The 17,783-nt window shown below is 49.4% G+C and overlaps 1 pseudogene; it reads left to right on the top strand.

Moving 5' to 3' along the window:
- The first annotated feature begins 2,702 nt into the window (after nucleotides 1–2,702).
- Nucleotides 2,703–3,311, top strand: LOC135971208 (uncharacterized; annotated as a pseudogene).
- The last annotated feature ends 14,472 nt before the right edge of the window (nucleotides 3,312–17,783 follow it).

The following is a 17,783-nucleotide window of genomic DNA, read 5'->3' as shown; positions in this document are numbered from 1 at the left end:
GGTAGTAATATCACCTCTCCCTTGTGGTTATTAAGGACAAAATCCCAAGGTGGCTGTATGGTTCCTACTTTATTGGGAGTAGTATCATCCACTCACCCCCTGAATAAGAGGAACCATATCACTTCGATATTGTCAGCCATGTCATCTTCTTCCCGCCTGGATATTAGGAACGATATCCTAGGGTTGGGGGCTGTGTACACCCACTGCGATATCGAAAGTAAAATCAGCCTCTTTCCCGCTGGATATTAGGAACTCTATCACAGGTGTGTGTGCACCTTCTCGTATATTGGGAGTACTATGAGCCTCCTCCCCGCTGCATATTAGGAACAATATACCAGGGGCAGAGTGGTTACAGCCCCTGTGATATTGAGAGCAATAGTCTTCTCCTTCCCCTGTACATTAGGGTCTACATCACAGGGGTCTGTACACCTTCTGTGATATTAGGATTAATGTTGTCCTCTCCCCTACTGAATGTCAAAAACAATATCACAGAAGGGTGTACACCTCCTGCGATATGGCCAGTAATATCATCATCTCTACCTTTGGATACTAGGAACAACATCACAGAGGGTGTGTACACTCCCCTGTGATATAGGGCATAATGTTATCCTCTCTTCCCCTGGATATTAGGACCGATATCCCTGGTGGTGGGAGGTGGAGTACATTAAGAACAATATCACTGGGTGGGTGTACACCCCCTGCGATATTGGGTGTAGTATCCTCCTCTCTTCCCTAGGATATTAAGAACAAGATCACAGGAGGGGTGTACCACCACAGCCCCTGAGTTATTGGGAGCAATAGCGTCTTCTCCCCCTCTCAATATAAGGAACAATATCCCAGGGTGGGTGTACATCCCCTGCGATATTGGGCATAATGTCTTCGTCTTCCAACGTGGATATTGGGTGTAGTGTCACAGGGGGGTGTACGCCTTCTTCGATATTGGGAGCAATATCACCCTCTCCCCTCAGGATTGTAGGCAAAATATCAAAGGAGTTTTACAACACATGCGATATGAGCAGTAATATCATCCTCTCCCCACCTAGATGTTAGGAACTGTATAACAGGCTACTGTACACTTCTTGTGATATTGGGAGTCATATCATCCTCTCCCATCATGGATATTAAGAACAATATTACAAAGGAGGTGTACACCCCCTGCCATATTGAGAGAAATATGTTGCTCTCCCTTTCAGGATATTAGGAACAATACCGCAGGAGGTGTGTATAACCACTGCGATATTGGGAGTAATATCATCCTCTCTCCCTGAATATAAGAAACAATATCACAGGAGGATGTACACACCCTGTGGTATTGGGAGTCACATCATTTTCTCTCCCTCTGGATATTCGGAACAATATCACAGTGGATATGTACACCCCCTGCGATATTGCCATGAGTATCATCGTCTCCCTCCCAGGATATAGGGAACAATATCACAAGGGGGTGTACATCCCCTCCAATACTGGGAGTAACATCTTCCTCTCCCTTGCTGGCTATTAGGAGCAATGTCACAGAAAGGGTGTACACTCCCTGCTCTATTGGGAGTGATATCTTCCTCTACTTCCCTGGATATTAGGAACAATGTCACTAGGGAGTGTACACCTCCTGCAATATTGAGACTAATATCATCCTCTCGCCCCCTGGATGTTAGGAACCATATTGTGATGTTAGGAACCATATTGTAGGGGTGGTGTACATCCCCTGCGAAATCGGAAGAAATATCATCCTCTCCACCTTTGGAACACTTTTTAACATAGCTTCGCATGTGGGGAGGACTCGAGTGATTAATAGAATATTTCATCAGGTGCGGTTCTTCTGTTTCCCAGTTTTGACGCAACATTTGGTGAAATTTCCAGGGACTCCTGTGGTCAGCTTCACGGTTTCACTCTGTCACTTTCTAATGCAGTATTCTTTGGGAGTCTTTCAAATTAAGCGCCATCATTTAAAAATAAGTTTTATAATATGCAGTTTCAGGTGAATTCTTTACCTTCGTGTCTCAGGCAGTGGCTACCTACCTGTGAGTTGTCAGAAAGGTTCACACTGTTTTCCAGGGCGGCCTTTGCATTTACTGGAACTATTAAGAGCTCGTTCCTGCTTCGGCCGTGATTGACACGCAGTGCGCGTGAGGCCGTGCGTGGCTTAGCGTCTTCTGCAGGCTTAGAGGTCACTTTCTGTTCTTCCCCAAGCCTGCTCTGCTGTGCCGAGTGTTCACTGCGGGCGACGGTCACACTGTCTGGCACAGGCCACCGATGCCACAGGGCAGACTCCAGGTATCAGAGCCTGCAGAATGGCAGAGCCTGGCCTCCTCGCCGCCCTTCAGGGGGAGCAAAAAGCGCAAGCCTGTTATCAGAGCTGTGCTAACCCAGAAAGCCTCCGAACAGGTTTAATTTAGGAATCAGCTCCTACCAACTGCCCATGTTTAGGATGTGTTTGAGTTTTTGTGATTTTTCCTGCACTGAAGCTACTGGGCTGGCTCTGAGTCACTGTCATGGGACTTCAGGTTGCCCTGACGGGAAGCAGAGGGGGAGGAGGGCCGCACAGAGGCTTGCGGCTGTGATAATGAAGGGCTTGTTGCCTCTTGGGACAGCGAGTTCAAACTCTTTGTAATTGTCAGCGTGAATAGTGACCCGCTGAGGACATGGCTGTAATTCAGGGTGGCATGGTTGATTGTCATCCTTGATATCAGGTACCTGCCTCTAAAATGACGGAAGCCACGGTCGTGCTGCCAGCCAGGCCTGCAGCTGTGGGTGCAGCGGGGTGTTCATGGCACTGAGCGCCTCCCTCGATTGCTTGTGGGGCCCAGCCCTCCGTCCCTCCTGGTCCCCAGTGCGGCTCCTCCCAGGATTCTCCCAGCCCCGTGCACACCTCTGTCTTCACAGCTTCCATAGTTTTCTCGTGGGCGGCCCAGGTGGGCCCCTGGGCAGGGATCGTGTGTTAGTCGAGTTCTCTCCAGCCTTCCCTGGCTAGTGGCTCAACAGGTCCCTTCAGATGAGTCAGCCAGCTGTGTGCCTGCATGTTCAGGATACTTGTCAGGGTCCTTCCTCAGAGCAAGACCGACACTCACCTCCTCCATAGGACTTTGGAGCCCGCCCTGGAGAGACGCCAGCCACATCCAGAGGGGCCGCCCAGGTCCCCGTGGGCTGGTGGGAGTGACTTCTGAGCCACTCGAGGCCCCACTTTGTGTTCCTACACCCCACAAAGTCACTTAAAGCGCCATGTTCTGGTGCCGTGTGCCTCTCGAGTGTGGCACACAAGCCTGGACGGGGATCTGAGCGGGCGCTGCCTTCCTCGGGCTGCGCTTGTGTTTTAGGGCCCCTGGAACACTCGTGGCTGTGATTCTAGCCACTGTCTCGGCTTCCCTAGACGGTTTCACCCGCAGCCTGAGGGCCACATTGGCAGCCACCGAGGAGCCAGCAGACGTTGGTCTCACTCAGTCCTTCTCGACTTTGGTGACAGAGGAGACAGCAAAACTTCAGCTGGGAGCCCCAGGCCTTCTCTGCTTGGGGCCCTGGGACTGAGATAGCACAGATCCTGCCATCCACGTGCTGGGGGCCCCGCTGTGCGGCTCCCTCCTCTGGTCAGGGGCCGCTCCCTTGGGCTGGGCAGCTCCGGGTCCTCGCACTCATGGGCTCAGGGTGGATCCTGGATGCAGAGAGAAGGAGAAGGGCGGCGGTTTGAGCCCAACTGTGTTGGCTTCATCTTCTGCTTCTTGTCCCTAAATACATTTGTAAAGTTTTCCAGATGAAAACTCAGAAGGGATTTTTAATGACTGGAATCTGTGAATTCCATGGAAGCCAAGTCTGTCCACCTCTTTCACCCACCTCATTTCTCCCCGTTGGGGCTGATTTTGGCAGCGTTCATAGGGGCAGGGACGCAAGGGGTGGTGGCCAGCCCTTGGCCCTGTGTCCCTCCCCTCCTCTCCTCAGCGCCACAGCATTTCGGTGTCATCCCCTTCCCTGCATGTGTCCTCATGAAAACCAAGTGCGGCTGGAGGGACATGCCTGTGCCCGCTCCCGTGACCTTCCCGGCCAGCCCGGCTGCAGCGGCCCCTCGGCAGGCGTCTTTGTGGTGCTGCCTCCGTGCCCCTCCCATCACCTGACGCTCGTGCTCCTGAATCTTCACGCGTGTGCTCCGTGCAGCCACCTCACGGGCTCCCTGGGAATGGAGACAGTGTCTCACGCCGGTCAGAATGCTCTTCTCTGTCCACTGAATAGTCCAACACAGAATTATTGCTCTGTGATTATTTATGCTTTGTTATGTAGAACTGGAATAAAGAGAAAGCGAATTTAGACATTACAGCCATCAGGTTGAAGCTAGGTAATTGCATTAGGGAATTAAATGAGAGCATTTGAGCTTCTCGAGTTCTAATTCCACATCTTCGTATCCCCATCACCCCATACCCAGTGTCTAACACAGCTCTTGGTCTAGGAGTTTCTTGATAAATGCTTAATGAATTGAACTGTACTGAGCTTAACATTCCCACCCAGAGTTAGAAGCCGGTCCCTGAGCAAATTGCATTTAGAACGTGAGTTTGACGTTACTATGGTAAGGGGTATCCTACGCGTCATAATTCCTAGTCAATATCAGCTATTTAGTCAAATAGAGTCAAGTATAGAGAGGCATTGGCCCATCTGGGGAAAGGGCAAGGCACGATGCTTTAGGTGCAGGTCCCCAATATCAACTATGAAAATAAAATGTTGTCATCTCCAATTGCAGCCCTGTCCTCAGCTGGTCACTGCTTATGCTAACAATTATAAACAGCTTGAACTTGCTGTCCTGAGAGACAACACAGCCTCCATTCTCTCTGCAGTGCAGCTACCTTGGTAGATGGAACATGCCCCTCCCCCCTCCCTCACCCCTCCCCTCTCCCTCCCTCCCCCTCCCCTCTCCTTCCCTCCCCTCTTCTCTCTCCCTCTCTCCCCCCTCCTCTCTCCCTCCCTCTCCCCTCCTCTCTACCCCCTCCCCCCTCCTTCTTCCTGTCTTCTCTCACCTTTCTCCCCCCACCTTCTCTCCTGGACAAGGGGCAGAAGAGAGGAGACCTCCGGAATCTTCTGCTTCATCCAAGCAGCTTGGGGGCAGCATCAACTGCTGCAATTTGGCTGCCCCAGCAGGAGCCTCAGGGCAGCCTTTCTAACGGGAATCCTGGAATCATGTCTCTCCTTAATGTGTCCTAAAGGCTGGAGGACATGAAGTGAAACAATGCTCCATGCTCAGTCCTGTGATTTTGTGTATTTATTGGACTTACTTTGAAATTAAACTGAATGATACCCAAGGTAGAGCATGAAAAAAAAAGTAAAAACAGGCTACGATGTTTGAAAAACAAACAAAACCGTTTGGTTTGTTGGTTTGTTCTTAGACCTTCACAGGCTCCTAGGTCACACGTTTCAGTTTCTCAGCGAGTGACATTCTCTGCGGAAGCCATGTGAGCCTCTTGTTTGATGATGTCAGCCACAGCAGAAAGAAGCACTCCGTAGGCCCCTTGCTCAGCACCTTGGCGTGAGCTCCTGCCATCTTCTGTTCATGCTCATCACAGCTCTGTGCAGTGGGCATCCTCCTGATCCCTGTGGGAGGATGGAGGATGGAGGTGGAAGGGTGAGTGACGGCAGGATCACATGAGGGGTCTCTCCCGAAGTAGGGAGTGGAACCTTCCCAGGACCTCAGTGACCATCACGTCCTTCCTCCTCCTCCTCTGCCTCCCTGTGACTGTTTGACTCAGGCTGCAGGGACAGACGTGAGTATGTGCGGAGCCTGTGTGCACCCCTGGGGGTGTGTGCTCATATTGGCAGGGAGGGATGTGAGCATGTACAGAGCGTGTGTGCACACCTTGGATATATGTGCTGGCATTGGCAGGGACAGATGTGAGTGCGTACAGAATGTGTGCTGGCATTGGCAGGGACAGATGTGTACAGAGCGTGTGTACACACCTGGGAGGGTGTGCTTATGTTGTTTTGTAAGCGGCAAATACGTGGCCTGTTGCATTGGGCGGCCCTGCGCCGGTGCTGAGTCCGTCAGTGTCCCTCGGGTTGGGGTCTCCATCTCCCCAGACAGCACTCGAGTGTCTTGAGGTTTCAGATTCTTCCTCTACGGGTACTTGGGCCTCCTCAGGACCAAACATCAGAACCAGCCCCAACTGCAAACTACAAGAACACTCAAATGCATCTTCAGTAGAGAAAACAAAAGCAATTGGAATAATTTTCCAACATGACCCCGTGATTAAGCCGTTAGATACTCCAGCCAACAGATTGAGTCACTTTAAAATTCACACCAATTAAAATGGTTGTGAGAGTTGCAGAGCTTTACCACTAAATCTTGAAATAATTGAAGCGTTCTGCTCCACTTGCTTACAAACTAGGGTTGGGGATAACTTTCAGTCCAAAGTAGCAACCTTGTAAATCCAGCTTAGATGCGAGGCTCCCACTGACACAGGAAGAGACAGTGGCCCTTGATTATTCTCCTGTGTTCAGATACTTTGTCTTTTTTTTTTTTTTTATGTATACTGATCATCACTTCTGCTTTTCCAATTCAAACTAAAGGGAGTTTAGTTCTGTTTTGGAGAAGCTGTGGTTAATGGTTTCTTTTCATGGCTTGCTTAATCTCTTATGTCTGGCGCTTACATTTACCCAAATAGATTTTTCTTTAGTACGGCAGTGCCATAGCTCAGGGCTTCTCCTTCCATATCTGCTCCCCAGGAGGCCCCCTAGGAATGGGCGCTGGAGATCCAGCCCCTCTCCATGTGCCGTTTTCTTTGAGTCCAAGGTAGGTTTGGCTCAGAGAAGAAAACAGTCCTCCGCGTTAGGTGCCTCTGACTGCTTGCTTGTGAAATGTTTAATGATAAGGTGCCTTCCAAACTAATTTTACACATTGATAGTTGTAGCCTGAAGTATCACTGCAGTCATAAGAACAAGAAACACTCCCATCAAGTAGATAGGCAGAAGAAAGCCATAAAAGTTTAATAAAGCGCAAATAAAATGGTGTTGTAAGAATGTACAGTGAGAAATGCTCTCAGTCCAGCCAGATGGGCTGTGGTGTCCTCCTGTAAATACATTTAGCCACGTGTGGCCCTGATCGCAATCACTACTGTGAATTGTGATCCAGAATATTCCTGGGGGTCGATGCCTAGACTGTGCCAGCAGATGAGTCTGATTTGACGTCACGGTGGTGATGTGCTTAACACGGCCAGCTGAACTGAGGGGTGGCCACCCGTGCACTCGCCACGTGCAGCCGTTATTCTTGTGATGGAGTTGCACGGGGCCCAGCTTGTCCACCTGGGCTACTTAAAGTACCTGGAACCCAACTGCTGGTGGGTGCCTCCCAACATGGGAGCTATCTTTTTTATCCAGGGCCCTCTGGTGCTGCAGACTCTGAGTCCACGGGGAGGTACCAGAGTGCTCTGCTGGGCCATGGAGGTCCCCGAGCAGGTGGTCACTCATTGCTTGTGGAGTGGTCCATGGCCTGTGAGTTTATTCCCCGGGTCTGTGTGGGTGAGATTAACCAGTTCACAGCTGGGCACTTACCCCTTACACAGGTGACACTAGTTAAAGTGGAATCTATATTAACTCGCACGGGAGTGTGTGAGGAACTGGGAGGGTGGGGCGGTTTGGCCCTAGCAGTAGAGCCTGGGCTCCTGACATTCTGCGTCTTCTTGTTGGGGGGGGGCCATCAGGGCCACTGTGGGTCCTGAAGACAGTAGGTGCCATATGGACCAGGGGATGCGGAAGCCTCTAGAGGCTGCGGGAGGCAAGGAGACGGTCGCTTCCCCAGAGCCAGCCCTGCCGCCACTTCGACGTTAGCTGGTGAGACCTGTTTTGGACTCCAGCTTCCAGAAATGTGAGAAAATAAGTCAGTGTTTAGGGCGCTAAATTTGGGGTGATTTAGTGGAGAAATAGAAAACTAGCCCACAAAGGTGCACGCATTGAAATGTGCTGTGTCCAGGTGTTCACAGTGTGAGGGGGATGGCATCGGGGTTCTGGGAACTGTGCAGTTTTACTGAAGGAAGGGGGCTCACCACGCCTTTCCTCATGTAACTGAAGGTATGTATGCCTGCCACACCTCCCAGGAGACAGGGACTGGAATTGTGACTTTATTTCTTATGGGAACCAAGCCACAGTCAGAACACGGTGAGGGCCGAGACGAGCTTCCTACAGCGTGAACTGGGAAGAGGAATCGCAAGTAGCTTGTTTTTTTCTACACAGACCTGTTCTTTCAGGTTTTGTTAAGGTCTGGAAAAAGGGAGAAGCCAGGCACACCTCGGTGAGGGACAGTATTTCTGGAGGTGGCGCGGCTTCAGCCTGAACGTGGCTGTGTGGTTGGGAGGCTCAGAAACTGCCCTCCAAGGGCACTCATCTATTCCTTATTGCAGTAATACCTCGTTTACAGAAATCCACAGAAATTACAGTGCGGGAGGCTTCTGGTCTGGATGGGTTTGTGTGGACCGAGGTCACAGGGTGTTGTCCCAAGTGCTTATCCTGATCTGGCAGAGACTCTGTTCCCAAATAATTATTCCACAGTTTCAGAGCCTATATCTGAGTGATAGTCTTTTAACTTTGTTGCATAAAAGTAAAGTATGTCTTGAGGGTCTAAAAATCCATGTTTTAATCATGGCTGTAAACTCATACACGGGGCTTTGGGATGGAGTGAAAACCACCGTCACCTGGCGTGGACGCTGCGTGGTATTTTTAGCGTGGCGGCCTGCTCGTGCCTTGAGCTCCATCTGCAGTGTGAGCAACAGCTGTGCATTTGAGAAATGTGGACAGGTCAGCTTGCTCCTCCAGGGGCCTGCAGGCATCCGGGTGAGGGGCCTGGGATGAGGCCACATCAGTGGGAAGGAGCTTGGTTGTGTCAGCAGATATGTCTGCCTCTACAGGCCTGAAAGCCAGCCAGAACCCAGTTTTCCTTTGGTCATCTAATGCCAGAAAACATCTTGTTTCTTGGAGATTCTCGTAATTTGTATTAATGAACCATTTGGACATAAATGTTATAAATGCATGAGGCTTTACAATTTGGCAGATGTGTAACTCACATGTCATTATATCAAACTGTTGAAGATATTTGTTTCACCTGAAGGTTTTTAGCATTTTACGTGCAAAGCAAATGCCAGTAGCATTTTGAAGGAGTATTTTGGAATTTTAAACACAGTGGGACAGTGCTGGGTCTCTGGGATACTGGTGAGGTGGACGTGACCTCAAGCTCTTGTAGCTTGCAAGCAGGATTCCTAAATTGTCACACCTGCAGTGCTGGAAAGTCAAAGTGGATTTCTGTAAATGAGGTATTAGTGCAATAAGGAACAGATGAGTGCCCTTGGAGGGCAGTTTCTGAGCCTCCCAGACACCCCAGCAGGAAGCGGGGTGGGAGGCAGTTACCCACCAGAATCTGGACGGTGGACCGTGTTTGCTGATGGCCCTGCTTGGCAGGTCATTACGTGCAATAAGAAACAGGTGAGTGCCCTTGAGAGCGGTTTCTCGGCCCCCTTCAGAACCGCAAGTGTAAGATGCCCCAAGGTCGGGGGGTGGGAGTTTGGTTATCCACAGGAGCCTGGATGATAGAGCTGGGTTTGCTGGTGGTCCTGCGTGGCAGGTCATTACGTGCAATAAGGAACAGGTGACTGCCCTTGAGGGGGATTTCTCTGCCTGCTTCGGAACTGCAAGTGGAAGACGCCCCAAAGTGAGGGGGTGGCGGCGGCGGTGGTGGTGGTCCATTATCCAGTGGGGCCGGATTTGCTGGTGGCCACTGCGTGGCAGGTCACTGCGTGGAGCGATGGGAGGTGAGTGGGAATAGAGGATGCACCCTCCACAGCTACTGCTGGGAGTTGGCTCTGGTAGCAGAAGGAGCATAGAGGGATTCCCATCAGGGGCAACACGGCTGGGGTCCCACGTGTGGTGGATGCCGAGGTGTGGCTATATGTAATCTGTCTGCACAGCCGTTCTGGTGAGTGGGTTCAGTTACCTTCCCATCTCACATTTGAGAAATCTCGGGGGCTCACATCACAGCTAGGTGGGTTGGAACTAATGTCTCAGGCAGGACGTTGGCCCCAGAGCCCAGATCTTACCCCCGCTCTTTTGAGTCCACCAAGCTTGTAGAGAGGGTTGTGTGGTGGTGGGTGGCGGCTGAGAAACCAACACAGTGGGGGGGGGGGGGGAGGAAATAAACCAGGCAGGAGACACAGGCAGTGCTTGAGAGATATCCACGGGGTCTGGGTGTGGGGGGCACCTCTGGGCCTGTGAACCCCGTTCTGTGCTCCTGGCTTGCCCAACCTTGGCCCTCAGCCACATGCTGCGTGCTTTAGGTGAAATCTCAGTCGCTCGTGTGGTGCGGGCATCTTTTCTCCCTGGCTTTGCCTCTCTTTAAATCACGGAGTCTCAGTGGGGATGGCGGGGTGGTTGGTGGTCCATGGAATTTGCCCTCCACCTCCCCATCCTTGTCCTGTCCTGTCTGGCCTGTTACCTGAATCTGTGTCTCTTCAGAGCCTGCAAATGAGTGGAGGCCACGGCAGCCCCTTGCTGACCGACCTCTCAAAGTTCTTTATTCATCAGAATCGTGTTAAATGCTGATTCCTAGGCACCCCCATTAGACTCTACGCCTGCCTGACATGGGTACTTTGGGGAAGATAAAGAGGGTTGCTGGGCTGTTCCAGGAGGGAATTTGCATTTGTAGAATGTCCACTGTGGTCTTTCCAGCACTCTACTTTCCACGCACACGTGGCATTAAACCTGGAAGACCTCTGGGTGCTGTGCTGGTGAGGAAGCCCCGGCTGGACGAGGGGCTGCTGGGGCTCGGACTTGATTCCTGGGCTGCGGGCTGCGAGCTTATTCTCTTCAGTGGGTCTGCTGATGGGATGCCCTGAGAAGTCCTGCTGTGCACTCAGGGGAAGGTGCAGAGACAGGCTCAGGAAAGACAGACCATGGATTTAAAAATTCCTACTGGAAAATCTTTTATGAGCAAAGTAATTTGCATCTAACTGTAGACAATCATTGCTTGAATAATTGGTTTGTTTACAAAGTTGGTCCTATGAACAGATTAAAGTTTTCATTCATGCCTTATCTATAATGTAAATAGGAGCTATTACTGCAACCTAAGTTAGCTTTAAATTTCGTATCAGATTGCAGTCCAGATTACAAACGGCTGCTTGATAATCTAATTGATAAAACGGAGGAATTCAGTGCTTGGAACTCAGAGTGAAGGGAACAGAACTGCTTTGGTTTCTCAAAAGCGTGTGACTGAGGGGTGACCTGGGGTGAAGAGAAGTGACTGGAGTCATTACACTCGAGGAGATGATCTGCCCCCGCCTTTCTCAGCTGTCTTCTGGACAAAACAAAGGGTGATAAATGGAAAAAATTCAGCACTGAGTTCGTCTATGCCCTGAGCTTCTCATACAGTCATTAATGGGCTGTATCTGTGAAGCCTCCATACAGGCACAAAGGAATTAGGCTAGAGTAAGGCGGCCGGCGACCTCTGGCGTCTGGACCGCGTGTCACTTCCTAAAGCCCTTTTGGGTGAAATGACAGTGGCAATGTCGTTGTTCGGAGGAGTGTAATCTCACGTATGAGATGCAGATTTTAAATGATGCAGATTTTAAACACCAAAGTCAGGAAGCTTGGTGGGAGTGGCTGTCTTACAAGTGGTTTTCTGTGCTGCCATGGATGAGGCGTGGATGTGTCATCTGTTGGTGAGATCCACTGGTGAAGGGGCTAAGGAAACCATGGAGGTCAGGGGTGTGAAGCTGCATCTCTTCTGGCATCCCAAGGAAATACATCTTGTAAAACTTGTGAATTTGACCCTGACCCTAACCCCAACCCTGAGTGTTGAAGTCTGGTGCAGTGTCTTGAGCCCTCTTCTGCATTGAGGGTGAGTGACTGTAAATGACCGGTTCCTCAGTGGTGAAAGTTCAAATTAACTTCCCTGAGGAAGCCAGACCTCGGTCACCCGTATCTCCATTGTAAACACTGCGGCCCCTACGCGGGTGGCTGCAAGTTTCCAGGCCTTCCTTGGAGAAGCAGCCGTGAGGTGCTTGATGATTTGATATCAGCCACCTTCTGTCTTCTGTCTAATCACGGTACAAATGATTCTCCTACAAGGAAATGGATCTGGTTTCTTCCCGATCGTTGGAAGAAGCAGCCCGCCTAGGGACTCCACCGTCCTCTGCACTTTCACAGCGAAGCGTGTGTCTGTCTCCAAGGAGTGTCACGTGTGTCGTGGGAATCGCTTCCTTAATTCTTCCTGCTTTTGATAGCTCGGGTAGCTCTGCCTGTTTCAGCCGGGATGAGCAGCGGGTGGTCTCTGGCTGCTGTGGGACTAGGGCTTGGGGGTGCATTATCACATCCGGTGGCCTGTCCAGGTGGGTGTCATTGTCGTTTGCCTGTTGCCTGAGGCAGCTGTGATGCCATGGGGGTCATGCTTGTCAGGGCCAACCCAGTTCTTCCCGTGTACACCTCTCCTGCTGGAGTGCCTTTCCTTATGATGACTTGTTGAATTAACGTGGAGAATGCAGAGAGGCTCTGGGCCTCTCTCTCCCATTCTTACTCCCTGGAGCTGTGAAGCCCGACAAGGGAGCCCATAGCCAGAGGCTCCTTTAAATTGAATTAGAATAAAGATTTGATTACATAGCTAAACACATTTGAAAAGAACTTCACAGATTAAATTCCAGATTCAACCCTTCAGGCCCAGTGGCCACGTTTTGGGGCTCAGCAGCTGTAGGTGGCTGTTGTCTTTCTGTGTTGGCTGAGCAGATTGGGGCGTTTCCAGTTCAGCAGGCAACTCTCTTGCATGGCTCTGCCTGTGGTGAGGGCACCTAGGCTGGAGAGCCTCGTGGGGATCCCTTAGGCCTCCGGCTGCAGCCAGGCTGCACGGTTCCTGTGCCCCGGGTCCTCTGCAGGCCCAGATGGATCCCACCACAGAGCCAGCACTGCTAGACTTGGGTACTGTGTGCAGACAGCAGAGGGTCACGTCCGGGCCTTGCAGGGGCTGGGGTGACTGGCCTCCTTGGCCAGGCTTCTGTTTCCGAGTCTTCAGGGGAAATGCATCCACCATCCACCATCCACACCGTGCACCAGAGGAAAACTGCCGGCTTCTCTGTGGATGGTGAATTGAGATCATGCAGAGTGACTAGGTTTGGGCTCCTGAGCAGCGTGGAACCTGATACCTTTAGGTGGAACCTGACATGCCTCCCTGTGTACATGGCAAAGAGAATGCAGCATTGTCAGCTTGAATCCAGATGTGCTCCCGTTTTGAGGTGGAAGGTTCTGGGAGTATTGGCCATTGGTGATTGTGCTGCCGTGGAGGACTTTGAATGCAGGCACTGGTTTGGGATAACCCTGGTGTCCTGGTCCTGTATGTGGGCATCCCTGAATATCCCGGACTGGAGGAAGGCAGGGCAGATGGGAGGGTGACAAGAGGTGTCAGGTGTTTCCAGCTTTGGGGACTGATGCCATCAGATGGCCGAGATCAGGATGGTGGTGGCCAGGGACCAAAGCAGGGGTGCGTGGAAATGCCATGTTCCTCGGAGCATGGGGAGGACCTCTTGAACTCTATTCCTGGGCAACAGTTCTTCCATTCTCAGGAATCTGTGCCATTGTAATTGAGTAGCAAATTCTGTAATTGCTCTAATTACTTACTGTTAAGTCCCCATGCCAATTACCATAAATTAGCAACAGTGATAACAGTTTGCCTGGTCAAACCTTACCAAGAAAAACCAGTGGACCTAGTTTTAGTTGCCTCCAGTTCCCTCCAAATCAGATTCCTTAGCGGCTTGTGTCCCCACACTTGCTGCAGTTCCTCCTGGGCCTGGCAGGCACATTCCAGACATTCACATCTCAGCTCAGATGCAGGTGTGCACATTATTTATAGAAAATCGCACTGCGCTGTGATCGGCTTGAGCTGACGTTCTCTAGGTGGGAGGTGGAGGTTCAAAAGTTCTAATGGGATGAAATTAGAAATATGAATTTTAAAAATTCACGTGTTATGAACTCTGTTCAGTGATTTTCTCTGAAATGAGAGACTATTTGCAGATGAGGCAGTCAGCCTGCAGCTCTCCTTAAATCTGTCCTAGACCTCGATGCCATCCTTCAGCCTCTTCCTGGGTGTGGGGTGCTCTGCTTGAAGCAAAACCAAAGGAAAGAACGTGGTCTGCATCACTACTGCAGCCAGCTCAACGCGCACACCCACTAGGAGGGGCGTTTGATCACTTAACATTTTAAATGCATTTAACATTAAACCAGCAAGTCAGCCAGTGCTTTCTGTAAGCAAGTTGCCTGGCTCATGGGAACCTGACACTTGACTTTTTGGAAGAGAGTACTTGCTTCTGTGGAGTCTCAATATTTGTCTCATTTCTTGAGACTCTGCTCAAAGTGATGAACGTGAGTAAATTAGGACTTTTTTTTTTTTTTTTTTTTTTTTTTGTAAATTGGGCCACAGAGCTCTCTAGGCACAGTCAGGGGAGTAAACGGCTGTGAAAGATGCTGCCTGATGTGAGCCATGGCCAGGCACTTTGGAACCTGGGATCCCATCTCCAGCCTTTCAAAGGACACAGACGAATATAAAATGCAGATGGGAGAGTTCATAATTTGGGCATCTCTGTTCTTTTGAAATCAAAGTGTAAAGAAAAAGTTTTGCCTTGAGGTCTTAACCCATATTTGTTTTTCTCCTGAGGTTTTAAAATTTTCTTAACTGCTTTTTTCTCCCCCGATCCTTGGGGAACTTCTATCTTCATATCTTCTTAAAAGATATGGTTAAATTCAACACTGAAATATAAAAACATGCTTTCATATTTTTCTTTAAACTGATGTATCTGACATTGGTGAAGAACTGGGAGTATTGGTTTATTTTTATTTTTTTGAGACAGTCTTGCTGTGTTGCCCAGGCTGGAATGCAGTGGCACGATCTTGGCTCACTGCAGCCTCACCTCTTGGTTCACGCCATTCTCCTGCCTCAGCCTCCTGAGTAGCTGGGATTATAAGTGCCTGCCACCATGGCCGGTTCATTTTTGTATTAGTAGAGACGGGGTTTCAACATGTTGGCCAGGCTGGTCTTGAACTCCTGACCTCAGGTGATTCGCTCACCTTGGCCTCCCAAAGTGCTGGGATTACAGGCACGAGCCACCACACTCGGCCTGGGATATTCTTGATTATAATTGTAACATATCCCTTTAATAAAAACAAAACAGAACAACAACAACAACAAAACAGCTGTCTGAAAAGTCTCGAAATTAAAGAGCTCACTTGGTCGGGGATTTGGACACCAGTTGAATGGCCCAGCACACCATAGTTACATGGGCCACTCGGCCTGTTAGGTCCTTAGGGTATTTGAAGTCATATGGATATTTGCATTTCTGCCTCTGGATATAGTGTTAGTATTCGCCTAGTGTTTGAGGGCCAGGCTCAGATCCGGGAAAACAAGAGCCCCTGCCCTCACGGCACTTCTCTTCCATGTGTGTGTGTTAGGAAAATAGCATAAGATATTTTTTTCAATGAGCTGGGAAGATGGAAAAACAAGCTTAAGATGTTGACTTGTTCAGAAGAAGGGAAGTGCAAGGAACACTCAGCTTTGCTGCTGCTGAAGGAGGCCCCTGGTGGAGGCTGTTTCAGAGGTGGGGTTTCTCTGAGAAAGGTGGTAAGAGGCAAATAGGATGCCCCATCTGGTTTGCCAGAGATGGGGAAAGTTAGTATCCCCAAAACAGCTTCAGCATTCTGACAAAGCTTTGGAAAACCAGCTACGGTGTAGGACCTTGTTGGCCGCTGGGTAGAAGGAAAACATTGCTGGTCCTGAGGACTGTACTGTTCCACTGCTATAAAGAACTATCTGAGGCTGGGTAATAAGGGAAAAAATATTTAATCGGCATACAGTTCTGTGGGTTGTACAGGCTTCTACATCTGGGGAAACTTACAATCAGAATGGAAGGTGAAGGGGAGGCCGGCATGTCTTCACATGGCTGGAAGGGGAGAGAGAGTGAAGGGGAAGGTGCCATGCACCTCCAAACAACCAGATCTCAGGAGAACTATCATGAGGACAGCACTTGGGGGATTGTGCTAAACCATTAGAAACCACCCCCATGAGTCAATCACCTCCCACCAGGGCTCACCTCCAACATAGGGTTAGAGTTCAGCATGAGATTTGGGTGGGGACACACAGCCACACCATGTCAGGCTTCCCATTCTTCTCCTCCACGTGCTTCGCAAATGGTTCTGTCATTGGTTTTTGTTTCTGTTGATACATAATATATGTACATATTTTCAGAGTGCATGTGATACCTCGATTCACCCCTATATTGATGAAATCTGTGTACTTGGGATGTCTTTCACTTTAAATAGTTTCTTTTCCTTGTGCTGGTTGTGTTAAGTTATTCTCTCCTAGCTGTTTTGAAATACACGGTAGATGACCCACTGCCATCCCCCTGCTGATTTATCAGTAGTAGGTCTCGTGTTCCCATTAGGCTGTGTGTTTGTGCCCGTTACCAGCCTCTGCCCATCCTGCTTATGAGTGGGCTCTGCTGGGCCCTGTTGACCACCTACTTTTGGCCTCCACGAGATCTGCTCTCAGCTCCTGCTTATGAGTGAGAACATGCGCCGTTTCGTTGCTTGACTCGTTTGCTTAACGTAATGTCTTCCAACTCCATCCATGCTGCCGCGGATGATAGGGCTCTCCGCTGTGTGATGGAGTATTGTTCCTGTGTGTGTTCGGGCCACGTTCCCTTCATCCCCTGTTGACGGGCACTCAGGTGATTCCAGACCTTGGCTACTGTGGATGGAAGCTGAGAGCAGTCACTGGCTTTATACTCGGGGGACGTGAGCCACTTTGATGTTCTCAAGCAGCCTATCCCCAAAGCCCTCCTTAGAATGCCGCATTCGTTTGTACTAATGGCTTCTTCCACTAGGATGAACAGCTAGGAAGGGGCTTTGAGTGAATGCTCGGGTTTCTGTCTTTAATTGGTACCCAGCTACACTGGCCAAGCAGGGGTCCCAGTGACCCTGGACACTACCTCACATAAGGTCCAAAGATGCAGTTAGGTTCTTTTTTTAACTTAAAAAAAAAATGCTTTTGACCTGGGTAAGCTATGGCATTATCAGTTAGAGTTTTTCATATTGGAAAGGTGTATATTTTATTTTCTAAGAGGGAAAGAAATCCTGTTAAATACTCTAACCACAGATTAAATCATGTCAAGGAAAGAGGTACTATTTTGGGGGAAAATTACCCCTTCATGTCAAAGATCAAGGAGATGACTTACATTGTTTAATTGAGTTAATTATGAAACCTTAAGTGGTTTTAAGAAGATGATCTGTGGATCCTGCAAGACATGAGACTGATACTGATTTAATGTTAGCCCTGACAGAATGTGGCTAATATTTAAAACTTGCTCCAGTATTGCTTGATAGATTGTAAGTTAATGTAAAGATCTGTTTGACGCTTTTATTTTACAAAATATTATTGAGAAAAAGTTTGACAGCCAAGGAACCGCCTTCAACCAATTTCTTCCTAATTTCTATCACCAGAAAATTTTGTCCTGTTAATTCCAGAATTTACTTTTGGAAAGTTCCCGTAAGTTGAGCAGAGGTATTGGTGGTTGAATGGTGACTTGAATTTAGGTGAAGATCGTTAAATATTTCATAGTCATGTTTGTCTTGGTGGTTTTAGCAATTTTATATTAAACTTAGAACTGCGAGTCAAACCAAATGTGTTCTTTTGCTTTTGTGATACTCCTTTGTATGACTATACTGGTAAAGAATGATAAAATGTGTATTGGGTATTTTTTCTGTGTAGATATTAGGATTTTTAGGGGAACAAATTAATCATTCTT

This window comes from Macaca fascicularis, chromosome 6 (assembly GCF_037993035.2).
Source record: "Macaca fascicularis isolate 582-1 chromosome 6, T2T-MFA8v1.1".
Classification (NCBI taxonomy): Eukaryota; Metazoa; Chordata; class Mammalia; order Primates; family Cercopithecidae; genus Macaca; species Macaca fascicularis.
The sequence above is the reverse complement of the archived record's forward strand: the minus strand, read 5'-3'. Positions and strand labels throughout refer to the sequence as shown.